The following is a 14,679-nucleotide window of genomic DNA, read 5'->3' as shown; positions in this document are numbered from 1 at the left end:
CAAGGTATCCATCTAATAAATCATCCAGTTTCACTTAAGACATAGAAACACACACATTAAACTTTCATGTCATACCCCACAAATTATGTGCTAATGTGCTTGTGTAAGATCATATCAAACATGTGAATTCTCAACTGTCCTAAGCAAGTAACCAAACTGAAAAACTCAATTATTAGATCATGTGTTCAAAATTTTAAGCACACTGATGAATTCAAGTCACAATTCTTTTAGATCAACTTAAAATTTTAGAGCAAACATGAACATGCATAAATTTTTCATTTTATTTTATTTTTTTATTTTTTTCCAAATAAACGAACAACACACAAAACAAATAACATGAAATTGGGACAAAGTGTGTGTGAACATGTGTGCTCATACCCCCAAACTTAAATGACACATTGTCCCCAATGTGTCTAAGTAAAGGAAAGAATGTACCCGGAAGATGGACGAAATAGTCTTGGAAAGCATGGCTCATTGCACACCCCCAAACTTGAATTGATGCACACTTGTCCCTGTAAAATAAGAAAACACACAAACAAGTAAAAAGAAACAAAACAAAAATTAACTTAAAACACATTTAAACAAAATAAAATAAAAAGATAGCTATGGGATGCTGCCCAAGTGCACTCAATCGCATGCATGGTGCGCTCGATCGCATTTGCGCAAGGCTGTGCGTGTGTGGGTGATGTGCGCTCGAGCGCACACAAGGTGCGTTCGATCGCACTAACAGAATGTACAACAGCCAAAAGTCGGTTACAGCGCTCGATCGAACTTAGGGTGCGCTCGATCGTAGTAACAAAATGCAATGAAACCACAAGTGGAGACCTGCGCTCGATCGCACGCAGGTTACGATCGATCGTAGTAACAGAATGTGAAAACATGACAAAAAAACTTGAAACACTAAAACACTACTAAAGTAAAATAAAACACAAAGGAAAACAAACAACAAAATACAAATAAAACAAACAACAAAATAAAAAGGATATGCTATGGGGTGCCTCCCATAAGCGCTAAATTTAACCGTCTTCAGCCAGACTGTATAACAGCTTCAGTAATGCTGGGTGGAGGTGCGCTCAATCGCACTGCCGCATGGTAGCTCAAAGTTGTGGAAAAAAAAAATAGAGAAAAATTAAAACCACAAAAATAATAAAAACTAACAGACTTTAAAAACAAAAACATAAAACAAAATGAAAAATAAAAGCAAAATTGAAATCAGTAGCTTCAGTATTGCTGTCTGGCTGTGCGCTCGATCTCCCTGGAATGGGCGCTCGAGCGCACTGTCACAACACCAAAGCATAAAGAACTCACAGCAGCCTCAGTGCTCTTGTGTGGCAGTGATGTGCTCGTTTGTAGGGGAGCTACGATCGATCGCACTGCCGCATAAAGTATCAGAGTTGCGGACAGAAAAACAGAAAAGTCTAAACAAAAATAAAATAAAAACAAAACAAACAAAAACAAAGAAAATAAAATAAGCAAAACTAAAACAAAACAGAAATAGAACAGAAACAGAGAAGTAAATGGAAAACTAAAACAAAAATATATATATATATATATATATTTTACTCCATTTTTTTTTTGAATAAAACAGAAATAAAAATTAGAAAAATAAAAAGAAAAATAAATAAAGGCAAAATTGCTTCCTGGAATTGCGCTCGATCACAGGTTTGTGCGCTCAATCGCACTTGACCTACGTTTGATCGCAGTAACAGAATGCAGGTTTCGCAAGCTGAAACAAGACAGAAACAAGGAAGTAAAAAGAAATAGGAAAATATTTTTGATTTTTGATGTAAACAAAATTAAAACTTGAAAATTAAAATAACATAACTAAAGGAAAATAATTCTAAACAAAATTTAACACAATCCCCGGCAACGGTGCCAAAAGCTTGTTGTATAAATTATCTACCTAAATTAAGAGATAAATAATTGTACGTTTTACTTGCAAGTGCACAAGGTCAACATGGTAGTATAGGTTGCAAGTATAGGATCATTCCCACGAGGATTGGTAAATTATGTTTAGAAGTAGATTCCTATTTAATTAAAAGATAAAATTCAATTGTCACGATTGAATTCAATAAAATAAAAGATAAACAAAAACTAAAAAGGATTAGGGTTTTGATATCCACCACTAATTATATTCAGCTAATATAACAATATGCCAATGCTTTGATCATGTTATGCATATCTAATGTTTGCCAACCTAAGGGCATGGGTGTATACTCCTTAAACTATAGATTTTTCTAAGCAACGAGTTAGGCATGGGTGTATACTCTAACTCTTTTCTTTCCTAAAGGATTTAGCATGGTATATACTAAGTTGTTCTTTAGAAAAGCATATGTTCTATGAAAATCGACAAACACACTAGGCTTAGGGCATGGGTGTATACTCCCGATTCCCCATGTTGATTAACCCAAGAATCGTGGTGTGGATTCTTTTGTTACTTAAGTTAAACCCAGGACTCGGTCATCCAAATTGATCTAACTAACTAGTCCATACCACATACACATGTTGATCAGGCACGCACATATGAGGAATTCATGCAAGCAGGTATTAATCAAGTTAAATAGCACAACAAGATCATCACAAAGGCGCCAATATTGAAATATTAATTAAACATAACTAGGACTTCAATCTAGCCATAAATAAAATATAAACTACATAATAAAAATAAAAGGGTGGAAGAGAAGAAAAACCCAAACTCCTCTTGATTCAGCCTTCAGGTCCTTTCCAGAGCTTGTGCCTCTTTCTCCACACCTATTCCTAGAGGCTAAGATGTCGATTTATAGGCTTAAGAAGCCCTTGTTACACAAGTAAACCTAGGAATTTCGTAGGGTTTTAATCCTATTACAACCGGGAGTTGGAAAACCCTATTATGGAAGGAAAGGGAGTCTGTCCGCAGCTTCTAGAATTCTCCAGCACACAAGTGCGATCGATCACAACCCGTGTGCGATCGATCACACTACCAGAAACTCCAATTTTTCCAAAATTCTCTCTTTGAGCCCAAATCTTCCAGATTTACTTTATTTTCTTCCAAAAGCCTACAAAAGCAAAGAAAATACAAAATGAAAGTAAAATGGCCTAATTAACCAAAACCAAAGGATTAAAACATGCAAGTTAAGGGCTGAAAATATGAATATTTTAGCACTTATCATCTGCCATTTTGTTACCTGCTAACTTGGGTTCTCTTGAGTCTATGTTGGCGTATTTGCATGTTGAAATGGCTGAACCAATTCCCGTGCTTCTCTCACCAACAAAGGGGGATGAGTAAAAGACCCCACATGCACTATCTCGTTACGCCTCTTCCAAATACTATTTGCTATCATCACCAAGCTTTCCAGTTCATCTCTGCCCAGCCTCTATGTCATATGTTCCATGATGTCTATGAAGCAGGCCCCCATCCTTTGGCATTTTTGTAATTTCCTGTCACTTGCACACCACACGTCTTGAGTAGATGGACACTCCCATAGAATATGGTGCACTGTCTCCTTCTCCCTGCAGCAGAATATGCACATGTCATCTTGCGAAATCCCTCTCTTTAGGAATGCATCTCTCGTAGGTAAAATGTTACTACAAGCACGCCACATGAAAACTTTGGCCGTATTTGGGATCTTCATGCTCCATATTGTTTTCCATGTCGCTTCTACTTGTGCTCTATTGGAACCCTCCCCTATTGCTGAATCTGATCTCTCCTTCTCCAGATGATAGGCGCTCTTCATAGTGAAAACCCTAGTTGGGGAAGCATGCCAAATAAGCCTATCCGATTGGTTGTAGTGGCTAAGGGGAAGGTTACAAATAGATTTTGTTTCCACCACACTAAACATGCCATGGATGAGGTCCTCCTTCCACCTAATCGGGTTGTCGTCGATCAACTCCTCCACTTTTGTGTCAGGGGGGAAGTTTCAGCATGGAGACTAGATCATTATAGTGGAAGGCCAAGGTATCCATTTGTCACCCCATATTGTAACCGAGTGCCCATTACCAATACGCCACATGAGACCTTCCTTTAGAAGATCTCTTCCCAAGATTAGACTACACCAAGCATAAGATGCTCGGCTCCCCACTGTTGCCCGCATCAAGTCTCCCTGTGGATAATACTTGGCTCTTATTATTTTTGCCGCCAGGATATCCAGCTTTTTTAGAAGCCTCCAACACTATTTTGCAAGAAGGGCTTTATTGAAGCAAATAAGATCATGAAACCCCATTCCTCCTTGTGTCTTTGCTCTTCAGAGCCTCTCCCAGCTCATCCAAACTATGTTCTCATTCTCCTTGTGCCCCCACCATAATTTTTGCATCAACTTATTCATCTCTTTGCATAATTCCTTAGGGAGAAGGAAGATGCTCATGCTATATGTAGGGATCGCCTGCACGATAGCTTTTAATAGGACCTCTTTACCAGCCAATGAAAGAAATTTGGTCTTCCAATCGGACACCCTTCTTCTCACTCTATCAATTAGGCTTTGAAATTCCCAGACCCGTGAGCGTCCCACAAGCGTCGGAAGGCCTAGGTATGTGTCGTAGCATTGGGACGCTAGGACACCCACTCGGTTGAGAATGTGGCTACAAGTCTCAAATGTGGTATTACGGCTGAAGAAAATTGAGGTTTTGTCATTATTCAGCCTTCGTCCCGAAGCATGTTCATACTTGCTACCTTTGTCACAATACAACATTCCTGTTCGGTAGCCTTGCAAAACAAAAGATTATCGTCAACAAAAAATAAATGGTTGATTCTCATCTTCTTAAAAGAGGTTGGAACCTCCCTAAGCAACCAAAAGGCCTCCGCCTATTGTAGATGATTACTCAGAACCTTAGCACATAGGAGAAAAAGATAAGGGGATAATGGGTTCCCATGTCTAATCCCTCTAGATGGTGTAAAATTACCCGAAGGAGATCCATTTATAATGATGGAGTAGGACTCCGTTGTTACACATTGCATTATCAAATGGACCCAATGGTTGTCAAAACCCATTTTACGCATCACCCCTTCAAGGAACACGGTCATAGGCTTTACTCATGTCGAGTTTCAAACCCATGTACCCCACCCTCCCATACATTCTAGAATTCATTGTGTGAAGGGTTTTCTAGGCTCAAGAATGTTGTCGAAAATCAAACAGTCTGGTATGAACGCCGATTGATTACTCGAGATTATGTGTGATAGGATCACCTTCAGCCTATCTGCCACAAATTTGGAGAGTATCTTGTTAACTACATTACACAAACTAATGGGTCAAAAGTCCGACACCCTACTAGAATTAGTCTTTTTTGGAATAAGGGCAATATAAGTGTAATTTACTGCTGGGTCAATGAAACCTTGGATGAATAAAATTTTTAATAGCCAAAAATACCTCTTTTCCCACCGCCGCCCAATTGTCTTAATAGAAAGCTGGGAGGATACCGTCCGGACCGTGAGACTTGTGTGGATCCATTTGGTTTATGGCCATGCTGACTTCCTCCTCTATGACTATGCGTAGCAGGTCCCTGTTCATGTTGGCCATAACTTTTCTGGGCAAACCTTCCAGGTAGTGATCAATACCCATTGGAGAGGAAGACGTTAGCATGCCCATAAAAAAGTTAATGAAACCTTCTTCTATCTCCTCTGGGATTTGACGCAGAATTTCCTCATCATCATGGATGTTGTTAATAGGGTTAGGAGGTCTACGTTGATTTGCACATGCGTGGAAGAATTTGGAATTTTTGTCTCCCAGTTTCAACCACGTCTCCTTTGCTCACGGCCTCCACTTAATTTCCTCGTGCTCAAGCAAATCTTATGCCTTGAATTGAAGATCCCTCATCTCCTCCTTATCTATCTGCCCATCTCTCTCCTGGAGCTCTTGAATTTTATTTGTGGTCCGACTTATAACATCTTCCAGAGGATCCGCAGGGGATTTAGTACATAGAATGAGAGAGCTCCTGCTTTTGCCCAATCTTTTTAGAACACCCTGCCATTCTGACACCTGCTTTTGCTTCACCCTCCAAACTTTCTTAATAACCTCTTTGTGCTCCTTGTTATTTTTCCACTCCCCATTATACCTAAAGCAATGACATTCCCGCCTCTCCCTTGGCTGGAAAATCATACAAACCGGTTCATGATCAGAACGACATGAAGTCAAGAACTCCAACCGATAATTTGGGTACATGATAACTGCTGAATGTTAATCTATAGCCCCTTAATTTACACATGTTAATCTCTTAGTTTCGTTATAGTTTGATGTTTTGTGTTGTTTTTGTGTTTTCTTGCATGTTTAGGATTTTGAAGGAAAGAAAGTGTTTCTGTCAAGTTCTACACTTAAAAGATTGTTTTTGGAAAAAGCTGGAGACCTGGGATCGAGCGCACAAGCAACAAGGCTCGAGCATAGCCTTGCGCTCAAGTGCCCAAGCCAAGGGATCGATTGCAGAAATGCGATTGAGCGCCCCCTCTTGCGATCAAGCCCAAACGTGCGCTTGGTAGCAGAGAACACAGTTTGACACGATTTTGCACGGTTTCAAAGTCTAGAATCCAATTCCAACTCGACTTTTGAGTTGTTATGCTGCACAAGAATGTCTAAGGTTGTTCCCAACTCTATAAATAGACCCTCAATTCAACCAATTTGGAAGGAGAGAAGATAGAGAAGTAGACTCAAGCTTTGGGAGAAGATTTAGAGGCTAGAAGGGTTTATCGGTTTTTCTTCTCTTCCTTTTTATTTTCTTTTTATGAGGATGATTCTCATCCAAATTATGTGTAGCTATTACTTTATTTAGGGCTCGATTGAAGCCCTAATCATGTCTCTTTAGGATTTCAATATTGGCGCATTCGCCACAATTATATTTTGGATACTTAACTTGATTACTTCCTATTTATTTCTTTCCTCACATGAATATGCTTGATCATCATGTGCATGTGGTATGGACTTGTTAATTAAGTCAATTTAGATGACCGAGTCTTGGGCTTAATAAAGTGACAAAAGAACCCCATCACAGGTTCTTGGATTAATCAACATGAAGAACCGGGAGTAGATACCATGCCCTACTTCATGTGGTTGTCGATTTTTATAGATTTATGCTTTCTTGAAGAACAACTTAGTGTCATACTAAATCCTTTGAGAGAGAAAAGAATTATTGTAGACGCCATGCCCAATTCCTTGCTTAGGCAAATCAATAGCTTAAAGAGTAGATATCATGCCCTTAGGTTGGCAACCATTAGGTATCTTGATATAATTGGAACATTAGTATATTGTTTATCTTATTCGAGTATAGTTAGTGGTGGATATCAAAACCCTACCCTTTTATTCTTATTATTTAAATTCAATCTATGATCTTGTTCAATTCAGTTAATTAAATAAGGAATTTCTTTTAAGCATAATTATAGCAATCCTCTTGGGAATGATCTCGTACTTGCTTTCTATACTATCGTTTTGATCTTGTGCACTTGCGAGTAAAACGTACAATTATTTGCTTATTAATTTAGGTGGATAGTTGCACAACAGTACATATCCTACCAAATTGAATTTCCCAAAGCACGGTCCAGCCTTTTTCTAATGTCTTGATTTCCCTCCCTCTTATTACTCCACGTGTACTTAGAGCCCACATATCCAAGATCCTTCAAGTTACTTCGTTCCAAAGAGAGTTGAAACTCCTGCATTTGACTTCTTGGTTTCCAGTGTTCCCCAAATTTTTCAAAGTCGTCTAGGATTTCGTTGAAATCCCCCATGCATAGCCACCCATTCGGTTGAAAAGAGCAGAGGAAACATAGAAGATTCCATGATTCCTTTCTTTTTCCCACCTCAGAATAGCCGTTGAACCCTATGAATTTCAACTACTTCCCGACTTCTTTCGACTTCACAATGGCATTAATATGTCGTCTACTATAGTTTTGGATATCCACCAAAATGTCCGACCTACATAGAAGTGCCAATCCACCACTCCTTACTACACAGTCAACTGCAAACACACTGTTGAAACCCGTCCAAACTTCGATGGTTTCCAAACGGTGAGCCCGCAGTTTGGTTTCTTTTAAGAAAACCAATTGGGCTTATTTTCCTTTACCAGGCGGCAAAGGTCTCGAACTGTTCGGGGGTTCCCAAGCCCCTGACAGTTCCAACTTAGGATACTCATGGTGCTCGGCACGGCTGTTCAACAACCACCGCCACTTCATCTTCGTTGTCAGCTACCCCTTGCCGCTTTCCTTTCTTTCTATTTTTTTCTTGGATGTCACCATATCCCAGGACCTCAACCTTACGGGTGCCTCCCTCTGCTCGACTCGCCGTCGTCCCCTTTGGAATATTCTAGCCAGCCCTAGCTCATTTTTCCCATATGTGGAGACTAGCCCTTTTACCCCCTACGTTATCCACCCGAAGTGTACTAGCTATCAAGGCCGTAACAACCTCCAATTTTTCACCCTACACAGCTTCACTTCTCTTCTCATCTCTTCTAACCATAAAGACGATTGTACCCCTCATAGATTCATTCGTAGCATTAGTGTTGATAGGTTTTTGGGCTCCCTCCTAAATACGTGCATTATGATGCTCCACATCACTAGTTTTTGCCCTATTTGGCCCCCTAACTTGTATTTATTAAGCCCTTAGCTTTGTTATTTTATTATATTTTCGTTAGTTTTAGTGTCTTAGCGCTTTGCAGGTTGTTAAGAGAGAACTGCATATTGAAGGGGGAAATTGCAAGGAAATTAAAGGTTTCTGGAAGTGCACTCGAGCGCAGGAGGACTACGATCAAGCGCACGTCCACGTCAACCCTACACGCAGCACTTAATTGCTGCGCCGCAGAAGCCCTGAAGACCCAAGTGTGCTCGAGCGCACCTAGAGTGTGATCGCGTCCACTCACGCTGACATGGCAGCGCTGAAACCCTAATTTTTTAGTATATAATGCATTCTTTTCTATTATAAAAACATAGGGAGGCGCCGTTTAGAGCCATTTTTTAACCTGTTGTCGTTCTTACGCTTTGTCTACGTTTCTCGTTGTAAGTTTTAGGTTTTTATGATTTTAAGTCATTTTAATATGAGTTTTGTAATCATGAGAGGCTAAAACCTTCAACTAAGATTGAAGATAAAGCCTCGTCATTGATAAACAATCACGTTATTGTCGTTTTATGTATACAATTTGATGTTTAATGAAATTGTTGTTCAAATGCAGTTCAATTGCTTGATTAATTTCATTTGATTGAATGTTGTGTCTTTTATTCATGCAAAGTTTTATATTCGTTGTGTTTCATCCATGGATACATCAAATGATTTGATTGAGAACGGATATCGAATGATTTAATATGCATGTCTACGAATTTGAACAATGTATTAAACTTATTGTTCGTCGGTTGTGTGTATAAAATGCAAGAATGTGTCGTTTGATTTGGCAAGGTGGATTCAGAAAACCTTAGAGTTTTTTCTGTTAATTGTTTTTAATCAATGTAATTAGTTTATTTTATTTTGCACGACATAATTCAAAACTGCGGAACTAGGTTACAATAGAGTTAGTTTAAATTAATTTTGTTTTTCTACAAGTTAGTTAGATTTTTGTTTTATTTGTCTTTTGCAATTTTTAATTTTTATTTTATTTTCATTTTTAGTTGCTTCTACAATTCTGATCTTAAAAAATAAAAAATAATAAAAAAATAAAAAAGTTGTTTTTTAGTTTTGTTGCAGATTTGGCAACGATCAAGCTTGCCTCACCTGCGCTCGAGCGCACTCGGGCCTATCATAGCACTATCTGCACGCATGCGCTCGACATTTCCACACTTGCATGCAAGCGCACAGTAGACCGACGCTCGAGCGCAATCCATTGCTGCTCGAGCGCACCAGCGCGTCTACGATCAATCGCAGCTTACCCGCGATTGAGCGTACCTCTGCAGCCAGCAACAACAGACCAGAAGCAGCTAAGTATAGTTTTAGCATTTTCCTTTTGGTTTATTTTTGTTACATTATCTTTTGTTTGTTGTTCTTCGTTTTTGTGAATTTTTTTTTTTTTTTTTAGTCAGTTTGTTTGAGCATTTGTTGTTTGGTGTATGCTTGGTCGGAGATCCCTGAACTTAGATTTGTTACCCTTAGATCTCAACATCGATAGAACCCTTAGGAGAAACCGGAGAGCACCTGTTGAGAGTGAGAATAGAGTTGAAATGGGAGACGTACCCCATAATGTGCAGCATCCTAGGGTTAAGAATGAGCACGCTAGAGATGAAAATGCGGAGCAGGCTAGAGCTTGGAATGTGGACTACACCACATCACTTAAGGATTTGTTTGCACTAGTTGCGACAAACTCCCCTTCGTGCATAGTGTTGCCACCAACCAATGCCACCCACTTTGATTTGAAGCCACACGTCATCCAACTTCTACACTCCTTCCATGGCCTTAAACTTGAAAATCCTTACAGTCATGTAAAGAAATTCAAGGACATCTGTGCCACCTTTAAATTTCAGAATTTCTCTGAAGAGTTTGTCCACCTTAGACTTTTCCCTTTCTCCCTGCACGATAAAGCCAAGGCATGGTTGGATTCCAACACACCATGATCAATTACATCATAGGAAATCTTGTTGAGCAAGTTTTTCCCAATGTCAAAACTGAATGAGAGCCCAAAGGAGATTAGCTCTTTCACTTAGGAGGAAGACAAGCAATTTTCTAAGAGTTGGGAGCATTTTAAGGATCTACTGATTAAGTGCCCTCCTTATGGATATGAGAAGTGGAGACTCGTTCAGTTCTTCTTCCAATGATTGACCCAATCCAACAGTAGCATGATTGAGTCGATGAACGGCGGGCCTTTTTTAGTCTGACGGGAGATGAAGCATATAAGGCATTGGACAAGTTGTCCAACAACTCACAGCAGTGGGATTTTTCGAGTTGTCGAGACCGGTCCACTCGTGCTCCCAAGAAATTAGGCATCTATGAAATGAAGGAGGACACTATTTGAGGATAAAGATAGAAGCCTTCACCAAGAAGGTCGATGCTCTCGTTGTGGGTCAGTCCATCAATGCTGCCAACACTTTCAACGTTGATAGCTGTTCCATCTGTGCTAGTCTTATGCACCTAACACCAAATTGTCCATCTACGACGGCTTTTGCCAAGTATCCTATAGAACAAGTGAACGCTTTCAACAACTATCGGAAGCAGTCAAATGGACCATTCTCCAAGACACACAATCCAGGGTGGCGGAACCACCCTAATTTTTCATGGAAGCAGAACCAAACGGTGAATCAGGGAGGAGCCCCTCATCATGCTCACAATCAATACCCTCCCGAATTTCCTTCGGTTCTGACTTATGGTCGTTCAGCCCAGCCAGCAACATCACCTGCTTACCAAACTCCCATTCAAGCGCCAGTGTCGGCCTCATAGTCGTTGGAGGAAACTCTAAAGAACTTCAAGAAGATGACTGGCCAATCCATCAATGAAGTGAGAAGTACGACAATGGTCAACACCCAAGCGATTGCCAAGCTGGAGAGTCAAATAGGACAAATCGCAAGTCACTTGGGTGAAAAAGAGAAGGGAAAGTTCCCTAGTCTGCCCGCGCCCAACCCAAAGGGACAATATGCGGTTGGAAGTTCATCAGATCCTACGCACGGGCAAGAGCAGGTGCAATCGATTGTCACACTAAGGTCAAGGAGACAAGTGGGCATTCAAGTGGTTCTGCTAGAAGAGAACCCTGCTGTGCCACAAAGGCAAGAGAGTGGCAACATAGGGAAGAGAAATGATGAACCATCTAAAGCCAAACCAGCTGTTGAGGACCCTCCTAGGTCATTTGTGCCTAAAGCACCTTACCCTGAAAGGTTGTAAGCACCTAAGAAAGGAGGGAAGTTTGAGGACATTCTAGAGGTATTCAAGCAAGTCCAGATCAATATCCCATTTTTGGATGCCATCCAGCAAGTGTCGTCATATCCCAAGTTCTTCAAGGACTTGATAACTGTTAAGAGGAAGACGAATGTCCCAAAGAATGCATTCCTGACCGAGCAGGTTAGCTCAATCGTGCAATGCAAGTTGTCCATCAAGTACAAGGACTATGGGTGTCCTACTATTTCTTGCATGATAGGAGTCAGCCGTATTGAGAGGGCATTATAGGATCTTAAAGGGAGTGTGAATCTTTTCCCTACTCAATCTACTTACAGTTGGGGTTAGGAGAGTTGAAGCCCACATCGATGACACTCCAATTGGCTGACAGGTCAGTGAAGGTTCCATGGGGAATAATCGAAGATGTCTTGGTTAAAGTTGATAAGTTTTATTTCCCCGTGGATTTCATTGTGCTAGACACAAAGCCGATTTCGAATGTTGGGATTCAAATACTGGTAATTCTAGGGCGACCATTCTTAGCTACGGCCAACGCCTGGATTAATTGTAGGACGGGGATAATGAAGATCTCCTTTGGCAATGTGACAGTGGAGCTGAATATTTTTCATATCAACAAGCAACCAATGGATTATTTGCCTGTGATCGTAGCTTCTAATTTGGTTGGTGCTCAAGAATAGTTATTGGATGTTTTCAGAGAGGACAAGAAGGCTATCGGCTAGACCATTGAAGATATTAAGGGGATCAGCCCCTCGGTGGTGATACACAAGATACATTTAAAAGAGAATGCCAAGCCATTGATGGAGCCCTAGGGAAGGCTTAACCCAGCCATGCAAGAAGTGGTGAGAACAAAAGTAATCAAGTTATTGGATGAAGGCATCATTTATCCAATTTCTGACAGCAAGTGGGTAAGCCCAATTCATGTAGTGCCTAAGGGGGCGAGTTTGACGGTAGTAAAGAACAAGGATGACGAGTTGGTCTCAACTCGTGTTCAATCAGGATGCAGAGTTTGCATTGACTACCGTAAACTAAATGCCGCTACCAGGCAGGATCATTTTCTACTTCCATTTATTGATCAGATGGTGGAGCGCTTGGTTGGGCATGAATACGATTGCTTTTTGGATTGTTATTCTTGATATAACCAGGTCCCTGTGGACCCCAAAGATTAGGAGAAGATGACTTTTACCTATCCTTTTGGGACGTTCGTCTACCGTCGTATGCCCTTTGGGTTATGCAATGTATTCGCCACCTTTCAGAAGTGCATGATTAGCATATTCTTAGATATGGTAGAGTGATTCCTGGAGATTTTTATGGACGACTTCTCCGTCTTCGGTTCTTCATTTGAGGAGTGTCTGCATCGCCTCACTTTGGTCTTAGTGCAGTGCAAGGAAAAGAACCTTGTGCTTAATTGGGAGAACTGCCACTTCATGGTGAAGCAAAGCATTGTGCTAGGGCACGTCATCTCTCATCATGGGATTGAGGTTGACAAAGCGAAGGTGGATCTGATCTCCAACCTTCCAACCCCACGTACGATGAAAGAGGTTCGTTCGTTTCTTGGCCACGCAAGATTTTACAAGCGATTTATCCAGGACTTCAGCAAAATCGCTAGGCCATTAAGCAAGTTGTTGGTCAAGGTTGCCCCATTTCCATTTGATGAGGACTGCAAGAAAGCATTTAGGGATCTGAAGAAGATTCTAACGTCCACACCCATTATTAGGGCTGGCAAAACGGGTCTGCGGGTCGACCCGTTTATGACCCGTGGCGACCCGCGACCCGTTTAAGCTTCACCCAAACACGACCCATTTAATTAACGGGTCGGCTCACCCAACACGACAATTTTTACAGGTCACCCGACAAGACCCGTTTAAAATAATGGGTCGGATCGGGTTGCATTTTACCCTAAAAAATCATCATAAGACAAAATCAGATCAAGAGAAGAGAGAAAGAGAGATCGGAGATGGAGTGAGAGGGAGAAAGAGACGCGAGCAGAGAGTAAGAGGGAAGCGGCGGCGGCATGCGAGAAAGGCGAGGACGTGAGGCTAGTGAGCTGCGGCGGCACGAGAGAGATAGGCGAGGCTAGGCTGGCTAGCGAGGGACTGCGAGATGGAGACGCGAGCGGCGCAAGAGAGAGAGAGAAAATGAGAGATGGAGACGGCGAGACGCCATGGGTGATGGCCGATGGGTATTGTTTGCGGAGTGCAGTCTATGACTCTGTGCAGATGATAGAAGAGGAAGAATGAAAGATGAAGAGGGAAAAGGCCAAAGTGGTAGAATTTCTCTTTTTTTTTTTTTAAGTAAAGGGGTAGAATTCTAGACTCTAGTAGGCCAGTTAGCGATAACATTCTGAATCTCTGATATGAAGCACGTGAACACTAAATGTGAATGCTTTTCATTATTTCAAATTTTCAAATCAGTTTTTTATTTAGTTTTTTTTATATAAACAATTAAACATTTCAGTTTTTAGTGAAAAGTTGAAACAGGCGTTGCAGTAGGTAGCAGAATCGAGGCAGTCAGCAGTGGCATCCAATGACCCACGGTCTCCACATGTTTTTATTTTTTTTAAGTTAAACTTGTCTAGCGGGTCACCCGTGGGTGACCCGCGACACGACCCGTTAAGCACAATATAAACAGGTCGTAAACAGGTCGACCCGTTTACGACCCAAACCCGTTTAAGGTAAACTCAAACCTGGTAATTTCGTGTCGTGTTCGTGTCGGGTTGTCGGGTTGTGTCAAAATTGCCAGCCCTGCCCATTATTCAGTCACCCAACTGGGGTGTGCCATTTGAGATCATGTGTGACATGTCAGATTATGCAGTCGGAGCTGTTTTGGGGCAGCGTGTTGATAAACTCCCCCATATCATCTTTTATGCAAGTAGGACACTCAATGACACACAACTCAACTACTCCACAACTGAAAAGGAGTTGTTTGAAAT

This window comes from Corylus avellana, chromosome ca5 (assembly GCF_901000735.1).
Source record: "Corylus avellana chromosome ca5, CavTom2PMs-1.0".
NCBI lineage: Eukaryota > Viridiplantae > Streptophyta > Magnoliopsida > Fagales > Betulaceae > Corylus > Corylus avellana.
The sequence above is the reverse complement of the archived record's forward strand: the minus strand, read 5'-3'. Positions refer to the sequence as shown.